Genomic DNA, 25,466 nt, shown 5'->3' with positions numbered 1-25,466 from the left:
CAAGAGCTGCTTGCCTGATTACATCAAGGAGTGGTAAGCATCAGCGTCCAGCAGCGCTCCTGAGACCCTGATGGCCAGGTATTCATTGTCTCTTAAAATTCTACTTCTCAGAGGAAGGCATTTCGGGGAAGAATCCTTTATTCCTCAATATTTAGTGAGCATCTACTTTGAGGCAGAAGGATCATAAGTCCATGTCCTGCCCTTAAGAAAACTCAGTCTTTCCTAGAATATCAGCCCAAGGTACCAATTTACAGTTCTTTCCTCCTCTAAGGGGAGGATGGGCTTCTTACACTCAGCCTTTGGATTCATGTTGCAAACCGTGTGAAATTAATATTTTAAGCTGTGTGTGTGTGTGTGTGTGTGTGTATGTGTGTGTGTGTGTTCATGAGAGCTGATGAGAGAAGAAGGAGCAGAGATTGGGAAGAGATAAGGTGACAGTGACCGTTAATGAGTCAGCAGCTGGTGGTGGCAATACCTTCAAGAACTGGATACAGAAGCAGATGCTATTTTTAGGTTACACTTTCTTTTATTGCCAACTCTTTGCAGAAAAGCATCAATTTTTCTTCACGAACCATGGGCCTTCTTTTCAGGCTTTTGTCTTCCTTATCTGTAAGTCATCTCTGGAACAACAAATATAAGACTCATCTCAAAATGTTTTCCAAGATCTCACTTTGCTGTGATTGGTCTGCTCCTTATTTTATCAGTTATTTATTTGGTTTTCTTTCTTAGCCCTCTCCAGGACAGCTCTAAGAAGGACAGAGTATTCCTGAAGGCCTTTTTTGGCCATATGAAGAGAAACTTCTTGACAGACTCTGTTCTGTGTACACTCACCATTCCTATAATGGAATGCCAGCTATGTTGCCTGGAGCGACCTGACACATGCAACAATATGCGTATTCACTGGAATATGAAACAGTTCTACAGCCCAGGCTTTGTGGTCTCTTGATCCCAAGAACTTAGAGTCTACCTCCATCCCTCTCCCCACATCACCCTCTACTCCCGGAAAATGCATTTTATAGCGCATTTTGTGGCAAGATTTATGACAATTATCGCCCAAATCCGTAATTAGCAAGTGGTAACAGATAAGCAGATACATCCACTTATAGTGACATCTCTGACAGATTGACATTCCCCCCCCCAACCCCTTGAAAAACACCTGAAGGCTTCTCCTTTTCAATGTGACCCTGCTCAAACACAGGGCCGGCAAGCCTCGTCTCGTGCTCGTGGAGGGGGGAGGGGGCTATAAAAGCGACATGTTCTCACAAGCATGGCAGAGCCCATGCATAAACCATTTGGCTTTGCAATTAAAAACAGGTTTGGCTTCCCTCTGCATCAATAAGGCAACGTCAAAGCAACATTCATCCCGAAAATGTTCCCTTGTGAATTCAAATGAACTGTGAGTCTTGGGTTTCTCTTTGTTTTCATGTGCATGCCTTGAGAGTGAATTTTTGGGAGGGTTCGATGTGTTTTGGTCCGGGGCGATGAGTGGATATGTATGCGTTGAATCACTGCTACCAGATTGGTCTCGGTGACACTTTCCATTTTGTGTCCTTGTCTACGACGTGGTTCGCATTTCGGATTCATTCCGTCAGGCTTATGACTACAGGTTAATTAGTTCTCCAAGTCCGACCCTTTTGCCTTGGGAAACGATCGCTTATTCTAAAGATCTGCCTGAGGAATTGACTCTCACAGACTGGACCTGAGTTTCGAAGATACTGAAAAATATAAATAGGTTTACTACTAGGAAGGGTAGTAAAGTTGGCTACAATGATGCCAAATTATATCTTTATCGTTGTCTTTCTCGTAGGATGCATTAAACTATTAGATCCCACGATATTGGGAGAAATAACTGCTTTGCAGCTAAAATCCTTCCCCTCACCGTACAATGAAGAGCTTAGAAGGATCCTATGAAAGTCAATCCCAGCTGCAGTGAAATCACCCAATTTCTACAAGGTAGTTTGATTCAATTTTCCTTTTTGTCATTCTTTTCCCCGTTCGATTGAATGGAAAGAAATAGTGTCCTTATTTCAATGTTAACTGTTAAAAGGTAAGTTCCAAAGTTCTGCCACAGAAGAAATTGAAGAATAGTCAGACCTGAATCACTAGTCATGAGGCAAAAGCTGTCAGAGTCCAGGCCACACTGACATGAAGAGGTCTTCGCAATAGAACAGGTCACCAGCACTCAGGCCCATCCCCTGATGTACAAGGAAAGTTCTGTAAAAGGTCACGTATTAGGAATGTCAATTTTTCAATAATAATGGTGATGATCAGTATTAATTAAAAGAGGGACAGACAAAAAAGAAAAATTCATCTCAGTGTGGTATCCTGGATCTAAAAGTCATCATAGAAGGATTCTGTCCCTATTTAATTTTAAAAAGTCTCACCAAACCTCACGTAAGAAATTTTACTTTATTCATGTTTCTTTGGATGAAATGATCTTATCTCACACTATTCCCCCAAAAGTTGTTCAAAAGAGAGTAATTACTAAAATATAGATCGACTTTTTATTGCATCATTTCAAATCCGTAACTTGAGGCAAATATAAAACAGTTTTTACAATGTGTGAAGTAAAAATATTATCAGCACGAAGTAAATAAATATATACTAATTTACATGACAGCACGTGTAGTAGCACTGAAAAATTCAAAAGTTTGTTTAACCTGTTTTGTCATATATTGTACCTTTATATAAGAATATGGATGCAGGCACATAATTTGATATTTCTCAAAATATATGTCGTGCTTGCTTTTGATCTGTGCAGTCAGAGAAAGTACATTTTTCTAAATATGAATTTTTATTTTTGCCTTGATAAAGGAAATCAGTTCCCTCAGTTAACAAGTTATTAAGCATAAATAAACATTTTCCGTTTTCATTCATTCTAGGTATTGGGTATTTTTCAGTGACTTGGTCTCCCATTTGCTGGACTATGTGTCTTATAACCTTATACAGAAAAGGCAAAGCAGAAGGAACAACTTTAAGTTCAGTTCCACGAGGGCAGAAAGAAATTCAACTCTAAATGTCACAAAGTAGCACTATGGTTTTGTTTTAAAAACTCATACACATAAAAATAAAGTAAAAATATATATGCATGATAAAAATAATTTAGCAAATCTTTATGTAACTTGAGTCTTCCCCTCCCTTTGTCAAAATATGGCTTCTTATTGAAAACATTGTTTAATGAGCAAGGAACCAATTAATTTAAATATTGATTGGAGGGGGGAGAAAGTCTATGCTTTTTATAAGCTTATAAAGCTTATAAAACAGAAGCTACTTTACATGAGTCTATTCTTTATTAATTCGGCCTTAATAGCTTTATTTCCTTACGGTTATGTATCTGAAGTGTTGTCAAAGAGAAAAAGGTACAAAGGGGGTTATTAGGTCTTTAAACTCAACTTTTCAAATGCCCAGTAAATGATGCAATTAAGCGATTAGCGGATGTTTTGAGTTAGAGAAGGGTTAAATAATGACATATTCGGAACTCATTTGGAACTGTGATAATTAGTTTTTGCGAGAGCTCCAGCAGGCCAAAGGTAAGGGATTGCTTCTAGAAGTGGGTTGAAGAATCAGAGAGTTATTAATGAAAAGTCTTAGATCTTAATCACGAGCTTACATTTCAGTAAATTAAACACCCTCCACGCAAAGAAACGATGTATACAAATCATTATATCATTATACTAATTTGTCATGTGCTTGCACACAAAAATCCCAGCGCCCAATTTATTCTCAGCAACTAGAATTCCATAGTCATTTCTAAAAAGTTTTGCAAAGTTTGTTGTTGTTTCATTTTGTTTTTTGAAGTCATGCAAGCCTTCTTATGACTTGGAGAATTTACTTTCCCAGGTTTACCATAAACCGTATTTCTGAGGAGGTTTTCTGGATGGAAACAAAATGACATTAAAGCACCTGCATGTTGGAACCACATTACTTCGACAACTTATATAACCCCAAACAGGAAGAAACAGGCAAGGCCTCCTGTTTTCTCCCTGTGGTTTAGAGCCAGGAAAAAAGTGAAATGCTGTCTCTCCTTTTTGCATCTTTGGTTACACATCTCCTGCAAAAACATGGCTGAGAGCACAGACTTCGAACGTGGGTGTGTTTTGGAAGTCGCTAGTAAAAATGATTTTAAAACACGCAGACACTGACAAGCTCTGAGAAAATGCTTATTAAAGACTCATAAAATTGTGAAAATTGAGAAGAAAACAGCCAGTCAACTTTTTCTGTGCGCTTTAAGGAAGTCGGTTTAATCTCCTCTCCACGTGGGCTTGGCTGTGGTGAACTTAGGCAGGAAAAACAAGCTTGGCCACGATTTCACAACAGAGGGCTAAGGAGAGAGAAACAGCAGCTCAGTATAGGTCACCCAGGAAGGCAGAGCCATTTCTATTCTTCACCATAGTAATTCTAGATTTTCACAAGGGATTAAAAATTATGCAAACAAATCTCCCAGTGTCCATGCTTTTGATGATAAACTAAGCATAATAGTATCAAATAAAATTTAAAATCACCATTGAGTCTGTTTCTGCCAAGATGTCTGGACCGCGAGGCAAATGACTGAGGGAATTTGGTCATTTTAACATCCAGTCTGGGACTGTTTCGACTATAGTAACTGTAGGCAGAATCAAAGTTGTGTGGTTGTATAGTTCCTGATGCTGTCAGTGGATATCCTTCCAAGAACTTATGGTTTTGCAAAGATCAAAAGGAAAGAATTTTTCCCCAATTTTATGACATGTGTAGAATGTTTAATTTTTTTATTTAAAAATTATTTTAAGCTAACTCAATTAATCAGCTAAATTCTGTGTGACTATCTCATTTCTGAGGATGTAAGGACTCTGGTCTTCGCTCAGTAGCACTGTTTTCAAACCTGCTTAAGCCTAAGAACCTCCTAGGATGCTTTTTAAAAATATATATTCCTGAGCACTGCCCTTAGACCTATGGAATCAAAATCTCTAAAGAAAACTCTTAAGCATAGGCATTTTTTAAGGTTTCCCAGGTGATGCTTATGTTGGGCAAGTTTGGGAAACCCAGCTTAATTTCAATAGATTTCATATTGAAAAACAAAATGTCCAAGAAGAATAGAGAGAGGAATCTGTACCATAGCACCCCCAAAACACGGTGATCCCTCTCCTTAGAAACCTTCTGAGGTCTGGTGTATAGGTTTAGACAACCAGTAGTTGGCATCCAATTTGAATATACTCAAACATACATACAGCAATATTTTTAAAAATTATCTCAAAAGCTTTAGGGAGGTAGATAGGATCAAAATTTTCAAACGTAGCAGTCAAAAAATTGTTCAATAATGTGAAATGAAAGAGAAAAATTATTCAACACCTAATGGTATCTAATTATCCAGGAGCTCCTTGGCGTTTTCTTAGAATCCATCCCAATGCAGTGAATTTAATATGTCATAAAGATGTGAACCTAAGAAGACTATGTCTTTGTGCAGATATCCGGGTAGACATGCAAGAATACAACTTCTAAAGGTAAAAGCGGGTAACTTACTTTGAGTAAGATGGATTCGTGCAGTCACAAAAACATAGTGCTTTCTCTTCTTCTGTGCTGAAAATAATATTCATTTTGAAGCCACAAAATGTCAATAAATATAGTAACATGAAAGTTACGTTAGTTTTACCTTTTGATTGAGAAAACTGCACCCAACTTCCCCACACACCTCAATGGTTAATAACTCTGAGTTTTTATAGAGAATATGAAGTCATCCAGGCCGCCTATGTACTAGTTTAAAAAACAAACAAGTGGGGGGAAAAAAAGCGTTAGTTCAGTTGAGCCAGTTGATTCAAACTCTGTGTAATACAGGCTCCTCTACTGTAATAGAGGAGGTTTATTCCCATCCCCTGTCTCCACCAAGTACACCTAAAGTTGAAGTAGTGGGGTGGAGATAAACAAGCTTTTATCACGTCATGCAATTACTATTCTAAATATTTTTCCCAGCATATTCTTCTGAATAAGTTGCTACTACCACTAATCATCATACAACTCTGTTTTCTGCACCAAAAAGATAATAATATTAAATAAATCAGTGACTTCATATCACCTTATTACGAAGAAAGAAATTGAGGCACAGTTGGCCGACTTGCACATGCCCACGGGTGCTGGAAAAGGTTGTATAGGATCAGTGAGGCTGGTGGATAGCCCGGAAAGACCCAGTAGCCATCAGGGAGAGAAGAGTAATGACTATAATTATTAGTTTTATCTGCATATCCAATTAAATAATTGTCATTTCCATAAAACTGCACAAGTGAAAAACCATAATGAATAATTTAATGCAAAAGTAACAAAATGAAATTTCCACCTCCAGAAATTTTAGTGACTTTGACTGCAGTGGCAATCGGTACCACAGATCTTTGCTTGCCCTTTCACTTAGCTTAAATGCCTCTAGGGGATCCTAATAGCTAGATGATATGTTTGCTTTGGAATCAGATACCTGGAACGGTTAGCAGATGACCTGAACACTCAGTGATAAATTCAACCTTGTCTGTTTGCTTATTCGTTAGCTCTGTGTTTGATTGAACATTCCCACTCAAAGATTGGCTTTAAAATTAAAAGCTAGAGTCTGGAAAATTGTCCGGATGGTGTGCATAGGTTGAAGTCAAGGGTAGTATCTTAATTCTGTTTCCAAAAAGAGATAAAAAGAAGCTGTAGTTGCCTCTCTAGCTTTTTTCTTTCCCTCTAGACAGAAAGAATACTTGAAGACCTCCAGAGAGCCTCAGTGTGAGAATAAGGTTTAGCCCTCCAGCTATGTCTGCCTCTGTCTCATTTCCCCGGATTCGGCTGCAGGAGAGTGGGAAGCAGGTCAGACAGGAGCCCAAGGAGCTTAGTCTTCATCTGCTCACACTTCCCAATCCCCACCCCAACCAGGCCACTGGTGTGAGCCAGGCAATGTTGTAAAAGCCAGCGAGAATTTATAGGCAAGAGCGTAATTTCTCCTGGACTCCCAAGTAAAACAAACTGGGAATTGCTCCGACTGTAAATAGTGCTGTCTTCGGAGACATCACATCACTAGGACGAGAGAAGTTTGACTCGAACGGGGGACCCAGCATCTCACACCACTAGGAGAGAGGAGGGTTGAATCAGACTCAGCATCTCATCCTCCTTTTGTGGAGAACAGAAAAGTCCAGTAAGTGGCAACCATGCAGCCCCCAGAAAAGAACTCCATCCTGAGTTCAAACCCACACAAAAAAGGTCTAAATGTACCATCACTCAAGCATCAAACCCCAGTGAGGACTGATCATTGTATGTAGGTGATTGCCAGGAGTACAAAAATCAGTATAAGGTACCACCCATCCTTCAAGGTGTTTAAAATCTCCATGAGCAGATGAGATTTCAAATGAGACTTTGAGAAAGACTCACCAAAAAAAGTGACACATGAAAGGTCTACAATTTAAGTGTAACTAAAATGATAAGTACATCCTGCAGGATTCTGAGAAAAGTGAGATCACAGGCTCCTGAGATGGCTGGGAAAGAAAGAAATCATAGCTTGTGAGCATTTGAAGATCTGAAGGATTTTGGAGGTGGGACAATAATTATTTCTGATGTTAAGAATTTACCCAGCATCTTATTGCTCCTGACTCTCCTTAATTCATTTAAAATACTCTCTAACCAATGAAAAGCTTTCGAGATGAGGTCATCACCATAGAGGAAGTGGCAACAGAAACAAACATTAAAAGGTGTTTATTTTTCCTTTTGTTGGGTTTTTAATTTGTTTAGTTTGATTTACTCCTTTCCTGTAAAAATGTTTGGGGATGAATTTGCTGACTTCTATCTGAAGCATAAGGCGGGGGTGTTTAAGAAATCTCTGAGCACACTGAATAATTTTGCTCTGTTTCTCTTTGTATACCATTCCCATGTTACTGTAATGGTAGTTCTAACAAGTCAGTGCAGATTCGCAAAAACAAAGCTAATGAAGAAGTGAAGACTACATTCGACCTGTCATTTTTTTTTAAACTTCCTTTGTTATGTCTAGCCATTTTAGCCCAAACTTTCTGCACAATTCGACGTTTGTTATAACACTGATTTAATGTGTTCCGACAATTTATCCACCATACGTTTTTCACAATTCGGTGCTGACAGGAATGTCTCTTTAATCCTGCAGCAGATAGAAACCTATGCTTTTGGAGCTGCCTACAATGCATGGGTTACCAAGGTCGTTTCTGCGGCCTTCACCAATGCAGGAGAGCAGACTTCCCATGATAAAAACAGTAACAAGAGAAAAGGAGGGACAAAGCAGTGAAGGATGGAGAGAGAAAGAGAGGGTGAGGGAGAGGGCGGGAAGGAGGAAGGAAAGAAAAAGAGAGAAAGAGAGAGAGAGAAAAGAACAATAAGCACGTATTGTTTCAGAGCTCTGTCTTGGCTTGTCCCAGAGCTCTTTCCCTTCACTGAAATAATAGTGCAATAAAGTTAGAACACCAGTTACTTCACAAGCTTCCCACCCACACAACCTTGCCACTCAAATGCCTTGCTCATTTTTCTTGTTACATTATGATGGTCGGTCTCTGAGTTAAGTCTCCATTTGACTAACCTATTGCCATAGGCTACTAGTTGGTCAACCTCCATCCCACTGAACAAAAGCAATGAAATGGCCCTGACCACTCCGGTGGCTTTCACTGCTCTACCAGGCCCCGCCAGACAAGCCAGCTGATTGGCTCTCTGAGACTGAGGGGCCCTCTAGGACCATGAACACTTTTTCTTTAGTCCTTGGATAATGAAAGTGCTGCTTGAGATATGTTCTCAATTTAGCATTCCATCTCTTAAGACATGTATGAAAATATATGTTATTTTTTTCCTTCTTCACATTTACATTTGGAAGCAGGACATTCCAGTAACTTGTAAAGAAATGAGGAACCAAAACTGTGACTGAAAATAAAAATAGTAATAACTGACCTTAATATTTTGCTTACTATATGTCAAGCACAGTTCTGAGAATCTTGCCCAGATGGACTTGTCATAAATCCATAAGCTGGGTGCTATAATTACTCCCATTTTATAGAACAGTACATTAAGGCACAGAAAAGTTTATTGTTTTGCCCAAGGTCACACAGCAGGTAAGTAGCAAAGTCAGAATTGTGATCCAGGCAGCTTGATTCCAGCTCTACATTCTTAATTCCTATTGTTCCACTGAAAACAATACAGGAGCATTGCTTAATAAAGTCCCATTCAGTCAACACACTTGTAAAATCTGGTCCAGGTAAAAACTGTAAATACAAAGAGTTATGGAAAAGGTGGCAGATTGAGTTGAGGAGTGATTTCCCAAAATCCATAATTAAAGTCTGCGAATCTAAATTCATGGATCGAATTTTGTACATCTGAAGCCACCTATGAATAACTATGCTATATATCCAAGAAGTATGGAGAGCCCCAGTTTCCTCATCCACGTCATGGAAATAGCTACCCTGCCTTGTAGGGTTGTTGTGAGGATTAAGATAATGGTGTAAAACTCCTGGCACAGAGGCCGATACAGGATAGATGATGGATAAGGGGAAGCTACTATTTAAAACTGTTATTGGGTATTTTCCCTGTCTTCCTTACTATCAGATCTATCTTGCCCTTAGATATCTACTCTCACTTCAGAAAGGAAATCCAAGTTCCCACTCACCCATCAAAACAAACCACGATGCTATGACATGATACCTTGAACAGAACTCCAGATGAGAAATAGCAAATGCATAAACTAATACTCCCTGGACGTAATCATCAGCTTTCAAAGGAAGTATTTATGGGTGATGGTGAAAGTTGTTTTAGATAGATCTGTTAGAGCAGATACAAAGATGGAAACTCGGATAGGCACGCTCATTGAAAGAAGAAAGTTACAGCCATGTAGCTATAATTAGATAAGGCCCATCCAAATACATTTACGATTCAGTAACCTAAGTCCGTGTGTCTTGAGAACGTTGAGAGCACATTTTACTGTGTATTCTTCCTCTCATCCTCTCTCCCCTCCCGCCCCCCCCCCCCCAGTCAGAGAAGGAATGTGGTTACAAGATTTGCATAGACAGAAGCTGGGGGTAGGGCAACCGCTCACTCTCCAGGTGTTTGTCTCATTGCTCTGGCCCTAGTTTCTCTGTGCTGCTCCTGAAACAAAGCTGGAGTTCTGCTCTCCATGATCACAGAGGTCACTGGCTTCCAGGAGCAATCCTAGAGGCTGGTATTTCTCATACCATGGTATGGAGAATGCAAATGGTAAAGGGTTACACCTGACCTAATTCATACATCCTGATTTCTGACTACTACTACCATTTCTAACACTGAGAGCAATGAGTTTCACTGAGTAGTTGTGACCAACATAGAATTAATAGGTAGGGCATACACATGTGTGTCTTTGTCTTTATTTGTGTATTTGTTTGTCTAAATTTGTATGTGTCTGTATATGCATGTGTCCAAATATATGTGTCCATCTGTAGGTATGTCAGTGTCTGTCAGAGGATGTATCTATCTGAGGATGTGTCTGTCTATACCTATAGGTCTGTGTAGCTCTTCATAAGTTGTGTCTGTATGTGTCCATGTATGTGGCACAATGTGACTCTGTCCGTGTCTGTATGTTTGTGTGTTGGCATGCTTGAACGGATCTGTGTGTCTGTACATGCATGCGTGTCTGTGGGGCATGCATAGGAGTTATAAGGAAATGAACACAAACGCATTCTAGAAGGCAATGTTTCCTTTTAAGGAACCAGCCCCTGATGCACATTTGAACCGTGTGTTGGGTGCAAATGTCACCTGAACAAGGTAGAAAAAGAGGGGAAAGAAGAGTAAATGGGCCACAAATGAAACAACCAAGGACCGGTTCTCTAATGCTCCTGTGACTGTGCGTGATCTAGGCTACTACCAGCCACACTGAATCGACTACTTTTTTGCAAACTTTTGAAGTGATGGGCAAAAGAGAGCACATCACTGGGGCCACAGGAGTTCCCATTTAAGAAAGGCAATATACTCCAGCAGGACAGAAGAAAATCTTTCCATCTCCCTCCTATAACATATAATATATGACAGCCCATAAGCCCAAAAAAAGAACTATATGCATTAATTCACTAGGTGATTTCAGTAGATGTTTCACTGACCTTTTTATCCCCGAAGCTGGTATGGTTTCCTTAATCAGACTAACATTTTCTAATACAAACAATGATATTTGAGACCAGAAATACCAAACACAAGTCCTGCATACATCCTAAAACTGACCAAAGAAATATTCTACTGGAAACCCTGGCAAAATTTTAACACTATTAAATGAAAAGTAAACACACAATGCAAATGCAAAATATTGATCTGACAGAATGACACCTTGCAGAGTTGCTAACTTAAGTGTAATTTTCTTCAAGAGTGGCAACCATCCTACGCAATAAGGATCTTCCAAGCTATGAATAAAAGCTCCTAAAGAAATGTGAATGGTGGCTAACTGCCAGTTACTCTGACAAATAAGCTTTAACCTGGAACAATAAGCCTGATGACACATACGACACCGCTGACCATCTCGGAGGAGGAAGACGACCCTGAATACTGCCTTTCGTTTTGGGAATGTGATCAAAGAAATAAGGTGACATCTTGAGAGACCTCTGATCAAGCTCTGGGAAAGACTGGAAGAGTTTAATTAGCTGCTGATTGACTTTGGGTTGGAAAGAACTTCTTAAAAAATATTTGAATTTACTAGCTTGATGAAAACTTTTACAGGCTGATTTTGGTCCCTCGTGAAACTGATACTCAGGGTGGTTTCTCCAGTTTTTTTTTTTTTTTTTTTCTTCCAGAGTGTTCCCTAATCATTATCCTCAGGGTAATTCTGCCAAAGAGCAGAGTCCTAAACAGCCCAAATCCCCATCCCAGCCCTACACCCGCACTGAGAATTATCATAGGATGATATGAAGAGGGGATGAGGGAAAAGAAAGCAGTGATATGGAAAAGCACCCTGGAAAGATCTGTAAGCCAGCATGACCATGTGTGTGTGTGTGTGTGTGTGTGTGTGTGTGTGTGTGTGTGTGTGTGTGTGTTGTTACACGTAGTTACACTGGACTTAGATATCCGGGCACAGTGTACACACCCTGCGCTGATATCAGAAGACCCTAATCCTAATCTTTTCCCTTCGCTGATTTCCTGATCGAGCTCAGACCAGTCACTTCAAGTGTCCCCATCATCTCAAGGGCTCTTCTTGGCCAAGTTGCGTTGACTTGAATCCTTTCTCAATCACTTAATAGCTGTGTAACTTTGGGCAAGTTACTTAACCTTCTTACCTTTGTATTCTTATCTGTAAAAGGAGGATAATCATAGTTTCAGGTTCATAGGACTGTGGTGAAAGATAAGAATGTAAAATACTGTTTGGACCATAGGAAGTCCTCCATAAATATGAACCATTGTTATTAGCTCTGATTCACTGTTTCCTCGTGTAGAACAGGAGAGGGACAGAGGAGGTGACCTAATGAATTCTTTCAGTACATCCTCAGGAAAACCATCATTTAGGGTGCAGCTAATAACCCAGCCTGCCCAAATCTCTGTAGCTACAAAGAGTCCCCGTCAGAACTTATTTTCATCCACCCTGCTGCTGGTCAGTCACTTGGGCCTTATTGCTTCCTATTTTACATGCAGTTCTAACAACCATGTTTATCTGATTTCTCAGAGTACAGCAAGTTGGAAGCCCAAATTAGGAAGGAGAAAGAATATTGGCAGAAAAACACCTTGTACGCAAGGGTGATTGCAAACAGTCTGACATCAGGAGTAAACCATTATATGGGGCTTCCCTGGTGGCGCAGTGGTTGGGAGTCCGCCAGCTGATGCAGGGGCCGCGGGTTCGTGCCCCGGTCCGGGAAGATCCCACATTCCGCGGAGCGGCTGGGCTCGTGAGCCATGGCCGCTGAGCCTGCGGGTCCGGAGCCTGTGCTCCGCAACGGGAGAGGCCACAGCAGTAAGAGGCCCGCGTACCGCAAAAAAAAAAAAAAAAAAAAAAAAGAGTAAACCATTATGATCACAGAATGAAGTACACTAACGCCACCAAGATTTCAAGTCATTTAAAATGTTTGGATCACATTTAGTGAACTGGTCAAGGTAGCCACCAATTTTAGAACTATTTCTAGCCAAATTATTAGCATTTTCCAGGCTTGGGGATGAGCAGTTTTCTGATCATTTTCCTTCTGGGCAGAAGGTCACTGGTTATCGTTGAAGCCTTGCCCCAGCTTTTCTGGCCCTCTTGCATCTCTCCTGGTCTGGCAGCTCCAGAACCACGGTGGAGGTGGTATGGCTGTCCAGAACTATTTTTGTCTCCCGACGGGGAGTTGGACAAAGGGTGAGAGCGTTTGGGGCCAGGTGACCAGCACAAGCTTTCCTGTGAAGCCTGACTTCAAACTCCAGTCCCACGTGCTTTCCTACATTTTCATCTACAGTAGTGATTTCTTCCCTTGGCTCTCACATCCTCTGGCTCTTTTTCCAACCAAGAAAGTAATGGGTTCAGAAATTAGGACTCAAGCAGACCTCAATGAGGTTTCAATCCTGCCTCTGCCACCTGCCAGCTATGCAACTTTGGGCAAAACGTTTTCACTTCTCTGCACATCTTCATCGAATCTATAAAATGTGAAGAATAATAAGAACCCCAGGGATGTTGAAGAGAATAAGTGAGGTCCTAGAGGCAGAGCACAGGACCTGGTACAGCTTGAGATGCGTCAACCATTCCTGATGCCCATTTCAACTGCATCTAGGACTTTAATGGCTCTTACTCAACCGTAATTTATCACATCCCATTGGAGCATAATAGGTGAAGTATAGGTTTGGAGCCAGAGAGACCTGGATTGGAATCCCCTTCCCTCATCTGCCATCTGTGTGACCGTGGGTGGATTATGCAGGCTTTCCAAGGTTCGGCTCCCCTGCCCTGTATATTGGGGATACCACCACTTACCCACAAGATTTTTTGATGAGATTCAGATAACATATTTAATTATATCATCTTACTTCATAATGGCCCCAAAGCCCAAGAGTAGCAATGTTGGCAATTTGGATATGACAAAGAGAAGCTGGAAAGTGTTTCCTTTAAGTGAAAAGATGAAAGCTTTCAATAAGGAAAGAAAAATATACACTGAGGTCAACCATAAGAATGAATCTTCTATCTGTGAAATTGTGAAAAGGGAAAGAGAAATTTCTGTTAGTTTTGCCATCCCATCCCAAACTGCAAAAGTTATGACCACAGGGCATGATGCGCTTAGTAAATAGGAAAAAGGCATTACATTTGTACACGAAGATATTTTGAGAGAGAGACCACATTTACATAATTTTATTACAGTGTGTTGTTATACTCGCTCTATTTTATTATGTTACTGTTGTTCTTGTCTTACTGTGCCTAATTTATAAATTTAACTTTATCATAGGTATATATGTAAGAAAGAAACATAGTATATAAAGGATTTGGTACTACCCACAGTCTCAGGCATCCACGGAGTCTTGGAACTTACCCCTACCGTGGAGAAGGGGGGGGTCACTGCACATGAAAATATGCTTAGAACTTATCCCCACAGCCAATAAAGATTCATCATATTATCAACATATCAAGAAATAAATGTCTTTCTTCAGAATTACTACTTGCCAGCTACAGTCGAAAGACTGTTTATATAACTCAAGTCAAAAATCTTTTATTACCCTGTATTATGTGACCCAGATCTGTTAGAAGAAAAAAAAATAGAGTAGTGTTTTAAAGGAACAATTCCTCAAATTGGCTATTCTCAGATTTTAATTTCACTTCATGCTGGAGTTGAAAGAAATCCTTCCTTCTTTAGAGTCTGCCTGTGTTCTGGAAGTGGAAATTCCCTCTTCCATGGAGTCAAAAGGATCGGACATTTATACATATGGCTGCCTCTTTGACTCCATTTACTTGCAAAAGAGCACCTGACTCAGTTTCGTCGAGTGATAGGGAAACCTTTGTCTTGCTGGGAAGTGTTTTCCTTTCAAAGAAGTACCACCCACGACAGCTCCCATGGACCCACGAACTGTGTTTCCTGATGCACATCTCAGGACCCAGGACAGATAACGCATTTTCCTTTTCACTGCTCAGAACTCATTCATCAGGATTAGATGTTTTGGGCACATCTTGAACATTACATAATCATGTGTCAGTACAGAAGCTTTTAGCTTCTTGTCACCATTCACTCTAAGCCATCCTCAATGTTGTAATATCATTGATATCACTAAGAGATAACGCAAAGGTGTCTACTGGCTATATAATTTGCCAGACGTTAATAGAGACTGGAGTGATCAGTAAACATGTACAGCATTTTTTGTCGTCTTTTCCTGATAGTGGTTTCGATAAGATTTTAAATAACTTCAGGCTTAGATTCCTTAAATACTGGGGTTTGTTTATGGGTTTGTTTCTTAGTTTGTTTTAAACAAGTGACTTAAGCTGCTGGGTGTGTTTCTGTAACTAGAGGCCAAAGGCTTCCTAAGCTTTGTGACTTTATGGTCCGCTTTCGACCTTTGCTTTCCCTTGATGGAAAAGTTGCCGATTTCAAGGTATTGCTCCTTGATCCCAGTGAGTGTAATGAGAGCTAACCTCAAGGAAATTCTCAGGGAAGTCCCAAGAAAAGTCTGAAGTCTGTGCCTCCATTAGCAGATAAAATAGTTTCCAAACATCTTCGGTAAATTGCTTTTCGAAAACCTTAGTGATAATAGAAACTAGCACATCCATTCAATATTAAACTTCCATTGGTACTTAAAGGAAGTTGATCTCACCCAGAACCTGAAGGTTTTCCCAAACTGTGATTAGGAAAGTGAACCAAAGTGACCAATTTGACCAAATGAATCAATTAGTGCAGTGGCATTTCAGAAGTCTTTCACTGAAATTGAATGGCTAATTTTTAAACTCGGCTGATAAAATAATTCAGGGAAAAAAAAACTTTATTGACTCTCTTAGATGGATATTTCAAAAGCCACTACCATCTGGCCCACTTGACCTCTACAAGGTTTTCAACATGGCATTGTTGTATAAACCACCTATTCCCGCCAACCTGGTCCACTGACTGCCAAGAATGTCTTCCCCTTCCCCACCCTTTGCCTTTGTCTCCACTGTGTCCTGGCCCGAGGTGCTATCCCTTTTCTCTCTGCTCACCTCCTAAGCTAAATGTAAGTCATGCTTTCTCCATGGCATTTTTACAAGTGGCTTCTTCTCCGAAGCCCCCTAGAGTCCTGATCATTCATTCCACACGTTTTTAAATCTCTTGGATTACTGCAATTACTGTGTATCTCTATAACTACTTAATTGACCTGGCATTTCTATTTTATATGTCTCAAGTAGGTTTCCAGTTCCCAGAGATGTCCTCTGTGTCTTTATGTCTGTCCAGTGCCTTACGTGTTGCCTTGTATGTGATCGATGTTGATTGTACTAGGTAATCTGGATTGTTTCACTGATCTACTGAAATCATTTAATCTGAATACACAGATAGAAGCAGGGACTGTTAGGGAGGAGTTGTAAAGATTACAATCAGGGACTTCCCTGGTGGTGCAGTGGTTAAGAGTCCTGCCAATGCAGGGGACACAGGTTCGAGCCCTGGTCCGGGAAGATTCCACATGCTGCGGAGCAACTAAGCCCGTGTGCCACAACTACTGAAGCCGGCGTACCTAGAGGCCGTGCTCCGCAACAAGAGAAGCCACCGCAATGAGAAGCCCACGCACCGCAACGAAGAGTAGCTCCAGCTCACCGCAGCTAGAGAAAGCCCGCGTGCAACAATGAAGACCCAACGCAGCCAAAAATTAATTACCTAATTAATTTTTAAAAAAGATTATAATCATATTTGTGGCCCAGTCACCTGAAATTGATCTCTAAATCTGCCACATACTTGTCTAAGACAAGTCACTTCACCTACCTTAGGTTCAGTTGTCTCATGTGTAAAACTGAAAGAATAATAACAACTCTCTTACCTATTTCACTAGATTGACTGTGCGAGTCAAATGATGTAACATCTTTCAAGGTGTTTGTACAAAGGTAATTACCTTATGAATATGAATGTCCATTGTTAGGCAAAGGAAACACGACCTTTGGAAATCCCATATCAAATCTAGTGAAGAAGTCCTAAAATGATCAAGACTGCTGTTCTTTTAAGGTAGATTGTGGTCCCTGTTAAACAGTGCTGTAGATCAGATGGTTTTTCTCACTTTACAGATGAAAGTTGGAAGTTACCTAGAAGCTAACGATTGAAGTGAAATTAATGACAGCACCAAAATGAAATGCCTTCACTGTTCTAGTCAGTAGGTTTGGGCCTGATGTTCGCTACTACTTCCTTTTAAATTTTTCCTTAAGCGCCACTAACACTCTGATTCTTAGGGATTCACAGAAAACAACACACTGAAAATATTAAGCTCTCTCCTCCATAGCTCCTGCATGAGCATAAATAACATCTCTGAATCCATAATTTGGTTCCATATCTCTTCCAAGTTTTCCCATATCCTTCCCATAGTCCGCAAAGCCATGCGCCTTTTTTTCATAACTTGAGATCTTTACCGTCTTCACTGCTAACTTTTTTTTTTGAGACAGTTCCATTCGGATGGTCCCTAAGAATCTCAGATTTCAGAAAACCAAAACTAAACTTGTCATCTCTTCCTTTCTCACGCCTCCCATCCTGAAACCTACAACTCTTCCCATGTTGTCTATCTCAGGATGTGTGTGACCACCCACATGGTGGACAAAACCCAAAACCCAAAACCTGGAAGTCACCCTTGGCCTCACTCTTCCACAAGATGAACTAATTCCTGCTAATTCTGTCTCCTTTCCATCTCATTGAATCATGCACCTCCATACCCAAGACCTTGAGTTAGCCCACCCATTGCTTACATGACTGCCACAGTCTTTTAACTACGCTGCCCAAATTCAGTTCTGCGTCGCTCCAATTCATGGTCCATTCTGCAACCAGAGTAATTTCTTTAAGATGCAAAGTTAATGCTATCCCTCCCTGGTTTACAATCTTTCGCCGACTCCCCGTTTCCATCTGCAAGGAAGACGTAAGATGAACCACACATACAAACTCCTTCCCACGGCAGCCAGGGCCTCCCTCACCTAGGTCACCCCCTCTGCTGCCTTCAAGCCTCAACTTAGAATAAGGTCTCCTGAGAGAATTCCCTATTTACTCTCTTCTGAAAAGTGGTTAGCACCCTACACTTAGCCCGATAGAACCTTCTCCCACTCTCTTGTAATTGCCTTCTGCTTGCCTGTACACTCCTGTAGCTTGAAATCTCCTTCAGGAAAGGACCAGTTTTTCATCATGGTGTCTCAGTTACCCCTGCTTCCAAGTACCATCTATGGTGCCTGGTATATAATATGCACTCAATAAATTTTAAAAAAAACAACTAACTTTCCCTTCCTCTGTGCATACTTTTCTTCACCCTGAAGTATTTGCCCCTTCTGCTATGTTGTATATTATGAATCATGTTTATTTCAGGAAATCTTCCGAAGGGAATCTACTCTGGGCAGTCCTTACTCTGCATCCCTTCTCAACGTAGTTGTTAAATGGATGTGCAATAGTTTCACTTTTGGGAACGTTGTAGATAAATATTGTGAAGTTGAGGCATGTGTATATACTGTCTCCCAACTTCAGCTCTGAACTCCTTGGGTAAGCACTGCTCTTCTTAGATCTTCAATTACCCCTGACCCTTGTGCATTCACTAGCAGTCAAATGATGCTCAAAAAGTCTACGTAGGATGTATCATCATCTCTCCAGTGTTCACATCCTAACCTCCTGTGAATTATGGTTCATTATGCATCTTTCTCCCTTCGCTCTCATGTAACAGGGACAGACTGTCATTATATTTCCATCTAGCAAGGAGCTGGAATGTTTACTCACAGGAAGCAGAGTGGAATATGCCCTACCAAGAACCAATCAGGACTTTATGACCAAAGATGTTCTGGCTCCCTAATCTGGGGCTCCTTCTTTTAAGTGGGACGAGTCATTTTCAACACTTTAGTTTTTTCATCTCTTAGGAGAAGGACTTGAAAGATTCCTACTAGCTCCATACAAGGGTATATTACAAAAGTAATTATCAACAAAACAGATGACTTATCTGACAGTCAGTCATGAGCGTCAAAATGGATTGCACCAGCATAGACAAAAATCTCTTTAATATGTTTGAAACAAGTTTTGAAAGAAAGAGGATAAAAAGGATAGAGCTAGAGCATCAGATATTTCAGTTTTAGATTCATACAGCCTGTGGCCCTTAGCATGAATTTTCTTAGGTAATGTCATTCCAATGCTTCCTACATAGAAGAAATTTGAATGGCACTCACCAAACTAGCACAGTCTTCCAAGAAAGAGGAAGGACCTAGACTCAAATAGAAAACAAATATTCAAGCAATCATGAAAACTTTTGAAGAAAATATATGACATTGTCCTATTTGGATTAAAATACATATTCAATTAATTTGTTTAAACTATTCTACACAAAATCTCTGGTCACTGAGGTAACATATGTATGAGAAAAGAGGTAGTAAGAAGATAAGGAAGTTGATCTGAAAAATCTATAATGTTAACTCCATTTTCTTTTGATTTCATACAGATAGTCACTTCCTTCACCACAACATCAGATGGTGTGGTTTGTGTTCCAAATGTTCTTTTGTTCAAACAGAGCTATCTACGTTAACATCAGAATTGTCATTGCCACAAAGAGATTGTTTAGCTTACTTTAGTAATAATATTTGAGTATAATGCGGCTAATAAAAATGTGTGGGGATACCTATAAATATAATTTAGGGAAAGAACTTTTCAGGATATATTTCTTTAATTACAAGCTGAAGTATTTACAAATTTTAAAAATTACTAGAACCTTACCAATCCTAAATCACTTTGATTGCCCTTATTTTCATACATTTGTAAGTAACAATGGTCCTGTTATCTTCATTTTTAATCTACGTAGTATTCAGTTATTCTGTAATATTGTAGTTAACTTACAAATTTCCTAATTTGAAGGTTTTTTGGATAGGGTCGTATATATAGTGCTGCTATGAATATCTCAACTCAAATTTCTCTTTTGTGTACATGCCTGACAATCAGACGACTGGCTCTAGGTCTAGAAAAACGTATATCTCTTATTACATCATTTCAGGTTTGTGGCCAGCAAGATTAATGCAATTTATAAATGCCACCAATGGCTGTCATATAATCATGTACATTTCCCTGTAGTCCAGGCTTCACTGAGTTTTAAAAATTATATTCCTTTGTTTGCCTGGGTTAATTGGCATATGACAATATCTAAAATTTGGATGATATTCACGTATTTTTCTATTGATGAGACTGTATATCGTTCACCGTGATCCTTTACTGCTTCATCCATGCAATGGAAATCTACAGACCATCGCTGTGTGCCAAGTGCTGTGTCAAGACTGAAGCTCATGAAGGTGAACTGAATGCCGTCTGTGCTCTCAGCACAGATCGTAACGAGGGACACAAATCTAAACATAAAGCCACAGCAAAAAAATATGTTATATCCATACAATGGAATACTATCTAGCAATAAAAAGAAATGTACTATTGACACAGTTCAAAAGCTTGATGTGAGGTGAACGAAGGCAGACTCAAAAAGCTGTATACTGTATGACTCCATTTATGTGATATTCTGGAAAAGGCAAAACTATATTAACCAAAACACATCAGTGGTCACCAGGGAGTGGAGGAGAAGAAGAGATTATCTAGAAGGTGCTAGGCGATAGAATTCTTCTGTATCTTGACTATGGGAATGATTGCATGACTCCATATATTTTCAACGCGAAAGGAGCTATACACCTAAGAAGGATGACTTTTACCAAACATAAATGACAGTTTCAATGGTGATAAGTAAAGCAATTTAATTTGATAAGAGTGAAGGTTCTCAGGTCAGGCTGCTGGAGTTTGTATTTCTTCCACTTTCCTTCCTTATTACATCACCCTATGCAATTATTTAAACTCTCTGTGCTGCAACTTTCTGATCTTTAAAATGGGTGTGTTTTAGCGCCTACTTCCTGAGGTTGTTAGGAAAGATAATGCAACGTCTCTAGAATATCATAAGAGCTCAATAGATTTTGTGGTTTTTGTCCTATTTGAGTGCTGCAATACGCATCGTGCCATGGAAAATGGGAAAATGGGGGTAAAAAAGCCAATTCATGAAACAAGGGATACAAATGCTCACTAGTCATAGAAAGATAACTTTGGCTTAACTACTAGTCTGAGAAATAAATATTAAATATAAACATCATTTTTGTTTACAAAATAAGCAAAATTTTTCTTTTTCTATCTTTATTTTTTTAAGTGAGACCCAGAGTCGAGGCAGATCTCTTGAAGCAAGTACTGTTATGTTACTAGTAGACAAGGAAATGTCATTATAGAAAGCAACTTTATAGAAAGCAATTTGACATACGTAGCAAGGGTAGGAAAGTATTAAAACCCTTCAAGCCAATTATTTTACTTTAAAAATTATTTCCTAAAAAAGTATCAGTAAAGCAAAGAAGGATTCATGTACAAGGTCAATTATTGTGATATATTTACAAAAGGAAAAAAATAGCAACTTCCCATTAGAGAAAAGGTTAAATAAAGTTTGATATATGTATACTGTTACGTAACCACAGAAGGTATGATTAGGGAAATTACTACATGGGCATAGAAACAAATGCAGCCAAAACACACATTCTTTGGAAGGGTCAGAATCTGGCTCTTGAAGAAAAATAGAAGTTTCTCAGGTGGGAAAAATGGGGAATTACATTCCAAGCAGAAGGAATATAATGTGTGGAGAGGCTAAAAGCTTAAGAACACATTGTGGCCTGGAAAAGCCAAATACCTCAGAATGATTAGAGCATAGAGTTTGAAGGAAGAAGGGATAAGATACAAAACAAAAAACCAGCCACTACCAGTCTTTACAAGATCTATATAAGAATGTCTACATGTGTATAACTGAGTCGCTTTGCTGTACAGCAGAGATTGGTACCACATTGTAAATCTATATTTCAATTAAAAAAATAAAATTAAGATCTATACGTCACGCTAATAAGCCCAGACTCTATTTTGCAACTGCAAACCTTTAGAGCTTTTTTAACAGAAGTCTTAACACAACTGTTTTACTTTAGAAAACCAACTCTGGTTAGTAGGACCATCTCACTTTTCTCTTTTGGATATTTACCAAATGGAATAAGATATTTTAAAATTAGCTTATTTAAAAATGAATAGCAGGGGATGTCTCCCAAGTTCAGTACACTATATAGGTTATTATAAGTACAGCAAGGTTCACAGTGATTTAAAACCTCTCCCTGTGGACTCCCAAGTGCTCGTTGAATCCATTATTTCATAGGAAGACAAGTCCTTATTGCCATCATTGTTTTTTGTTGTTTGGGTTGGACTGTTTTCTAACAAAGGCTGCTTCCCTCTACTTGGATCTGTTTTTATACCTTCTGATCTGCTTTCCCCCTCTTTTGGAATGCAGTTTAGTTCCTGGGTATTTTTAAATCTTTTTTTTATTATTATTATTTTAACTCTTAATAGGGTAATCAGCTAAAGCTTGTGCCATCTGGAGTCCTAAACCAACATTCCAGTTATGATGAGCCATTCCCCTTGGCTTTTCAATCTGTGAATCATCATTTTGCAAGATAGCAGCCGCTGCTTCTAAATCGTAATCAAGGCTCAGAGTGGTTACACCCTGAACAAAATATCGTCTCCTTGGCCCAATTTTTGTCAGGAGGCGTTGCAGAAGCTCATTAAGACACTTGAGTCAAAGATCCAGCTGAATCATTCTGAACCTCCACCCAGTTCACCTTTTCCCTCTGGTAACAGTTAATTACATTTTTCTCTTTTCCCACTCCCACCTCCACCAACATCCAATCACGTGTTCTACACGGCCACACACACTCACTCTGATTTTACAAGCTCATCTAAGTTTCGCTTGGTTGGCACTCAGAGGAGAGAGATAAGAAATAAAATATCTATAGCTTTTCTACTGAGTACCTGGAAGTAGAAAAAAAAAAAAAAGAAACCTAAAACTAAAAAAGTAGTCCCAAAAGTCATGTAGCTTAATCTTAAACAGCATTCGCTCTTCGATTTCATATTTTACTTCTTGATAAAAAGAATGTAAGGCAAATACTTTACATGACAATATTCAAGGGATCGTGTGCGACCTTATTAATTATTCAAGTATTAACATAGCTTGCATTATGAGACCCAGTCTAAGTGTAGGATCAATGAATCTCAGAACGGCAAGGGTATGCACAGAAAGTGCCTGGGCTCTGCAGTTCATCAGACTGGGTTTGAAAGCCAACTCTCTCACCAGCTGTGTGGCTTTAAATAAGTTACTCAACCTTGCAGAACCATGATTTCATCTGTTGGACTAAAACCTATCTCAGAGGGCTGCTGTCTGGATTCACTGTGATAATATACTCCATGCTAAGCAGAATGACACTACTCGGGAGGTAATAAGGCAGCATTAACAAACAGCCTGATAACACTTACCATTCTAGGCATTCCCTCTAAATCAGCTCACTTAATCCTCTCAACGACCTCAAAGTGACATACTACCATTATGCCTATTTTACAGTCAGGGAAACTGAGGCACAGAAAGGTGAATTTCTTTATTCAGCATCACGACAATAAGAAGTGGTTATAAATTGGATTTGAACCCGGAATCCATGCATTTAACCATCAGGACTCTGATACAATTCCCTTATCTCCTTAAAGATTAAGAAGAGGTTTAACTGACAAAAATTCAGAGCCAGCTTGAAGGTTAGTAATTGAGTCGCAAGCTAGGACCTGTAAACCTGTCTCCCAATTGCATTCTGGTGTAATTTCCCTAAGAAACAAAACACAGAATAAACCACTGGACAAATACAGATTGTGGGTTTTGAGAAAGAAACTAGAATGTTTCACTACTGCTTTGTGATAATGTCCAATTAAGTGAGTAATTAGTTAGTAATGCCCTGTTTTGAAATAGTCATGTCAGGGCCTTACCTGCTTAAGGGTCAGATTCATAAATGCTCTAGAAAGGTCCTGTCCTGGGAGCCCTTAGGAGGAAATCAGCTTTGCTGCTAACACTTTGGTCTACCTTCTCTTCACCGTATGCCACATCCCCTTCTTTCTTCCTGGTGTCCCCTCCTCCTAGACCCCAGTCCCCTCATGCACACTCTCTGTTGATGAAGTAATGAATTCCTAAAAGAAGAATGACAGTCAGTAAAGCTGGTATGGCCCAGCTGGTGATGGACACCCTAAAAGTCACCTCTTAGAAACAGCTTCCCACCCCTCTCCCATAAGCCAGCCCACTTCCTTCCGTATAATTTGCAGACCCAAGCAAAGCCTTCTAAGCCTCCTAGCCTTTTGGGGTCATGAACTGACTTACCGAGCCATGCTTCAGTCTCCAAATCCACAGGGATTTTCCCACACCCACCCAAACCGTGGAGCTCAAAGCCAAGGGCAGAGAGGCTAGAGCCAGCAGTAACTGAAGAGATGGGAGGTGTAGATTTATAATCTGTGTCTCACCAGCTCCTGACCCAAGGAAACCATTCCAGCTCTGATAAGGGAAGGGACAAGGCAGGCTGAGGAGATGCGCGAAGACCGCTTTCCTTAACTGGACTCATCAGTGGTGGGCCTACTAGGTGTTAGAAGATCAATTAATATCTATCATAACTAGCATGATAAGGGTAATATCTAACAAACATTTGTTTGAGCACTTACCATGTACCAGACATTCTTCTAAACTCCTTCATGGAGTATCTCATTTAAGAGCTCAGTCCTTTGAGGACTGAGTTCGTACTCAGTTGGTACTATCATTCCCATTTTACAGATGTGGAAAGTGAGGTGAGGAAGAGTCAAACCATCTTTTCCCAGCTTGCACAGCAAGTAAGGGATACAAACCGAGCAGCCTGAAGTCAAAGCCCTTGCTCTAAACTCCTTTATCACGAATAATCAAAAAGCAGAGTTGGCAAGTTTTATACGTGAAGATCCAGATAATAACTGTTTTATTTATTTCATTCGGGTTTTTCCACAAGATCTTACAGAAAAACCCGAATGGGCTTTTTGGCCAACCCAATAGTTTCTGCCACAGCAACTCAGCTCTGCCGTTCTAACCCCAAAGCAGCTCAGACAACACCTAAACCAATGGGCTTTGCTGTGTTCCAGCCAAACTGTATTTATGGACACTGAAATTTGCATTTCATACTATTTTCATGAGTCATAAAACATTCTTCATTTGATTTTGTTTTCTCCCAACCATTTAAAAATGTACAAACCATTCTTATGTCACAGGTCATATGAAAACAGGCGGCAGGCCAGATCTGGCCCATCAATGCTTTGCTAACCCTTGATCAAAGAGATGAAAAACAATTAAAACAAAGACATTTGGAAAGAAATTTGAATCGTGATGTTATTTTTTCGGCCATTTTCACATTGTATTTATTTCAGTCTCAAAAGCACTGTCTGTCGTTCGTCTTTATATCACTTGAATGAAATGTAGTTCAGCTCCAGAATCTAGTTCAGCCTCCGTGTTGAGCAAGCTGTGTGGCCTTGGGCAGT

At 39.8% G+C, this 25,466-nt stretch overlaps 1 long non-coding RNA gene across 2 annotated transcripts in view; it reads left to right on the top strand.

Moving 5' to 3' along the window:
* The first annotated feature begins 1,282 nt into the window (after window positions 1-1,282).
* Window positions 1,283-25,466, top strand: part of LOC132526178 (uncharacterized) — a 67,414-nt gene continuing 43,230 nt past the window's right edge. For both annotated transcript variants that reach the window (XR_009542475.1, XR_009542474.1), the window contains exon 1: window positions 1,283-1,396. This is a non-coding gene — a long non-coding RNA (uncharacterized LOC132526178). The remainder of the gene's footprint in view (window positions 1,397-25,466) is intronic.

The sequence above is a fragment of the Lagenorhynchus albirostris genome, chromosome 1 (assembly GCF_949774975.1).
Source record: "Lagenorhynchus albirostris chromosome 1, mLagAlb1.1, whole genome shotgun sequence".
In the NCBI taxonomy this organism is placed as follows: domain Eukaryota; kingdom Metazoa; phylum Chordata; class Mammalia; order Artiodactyla; family Delphinidae; genus Lagenorhynchus; species Lagenorhynchus albirostris.
This window is presented reverse-complemented; position numbering and strand designations above follow the sequence as displayed.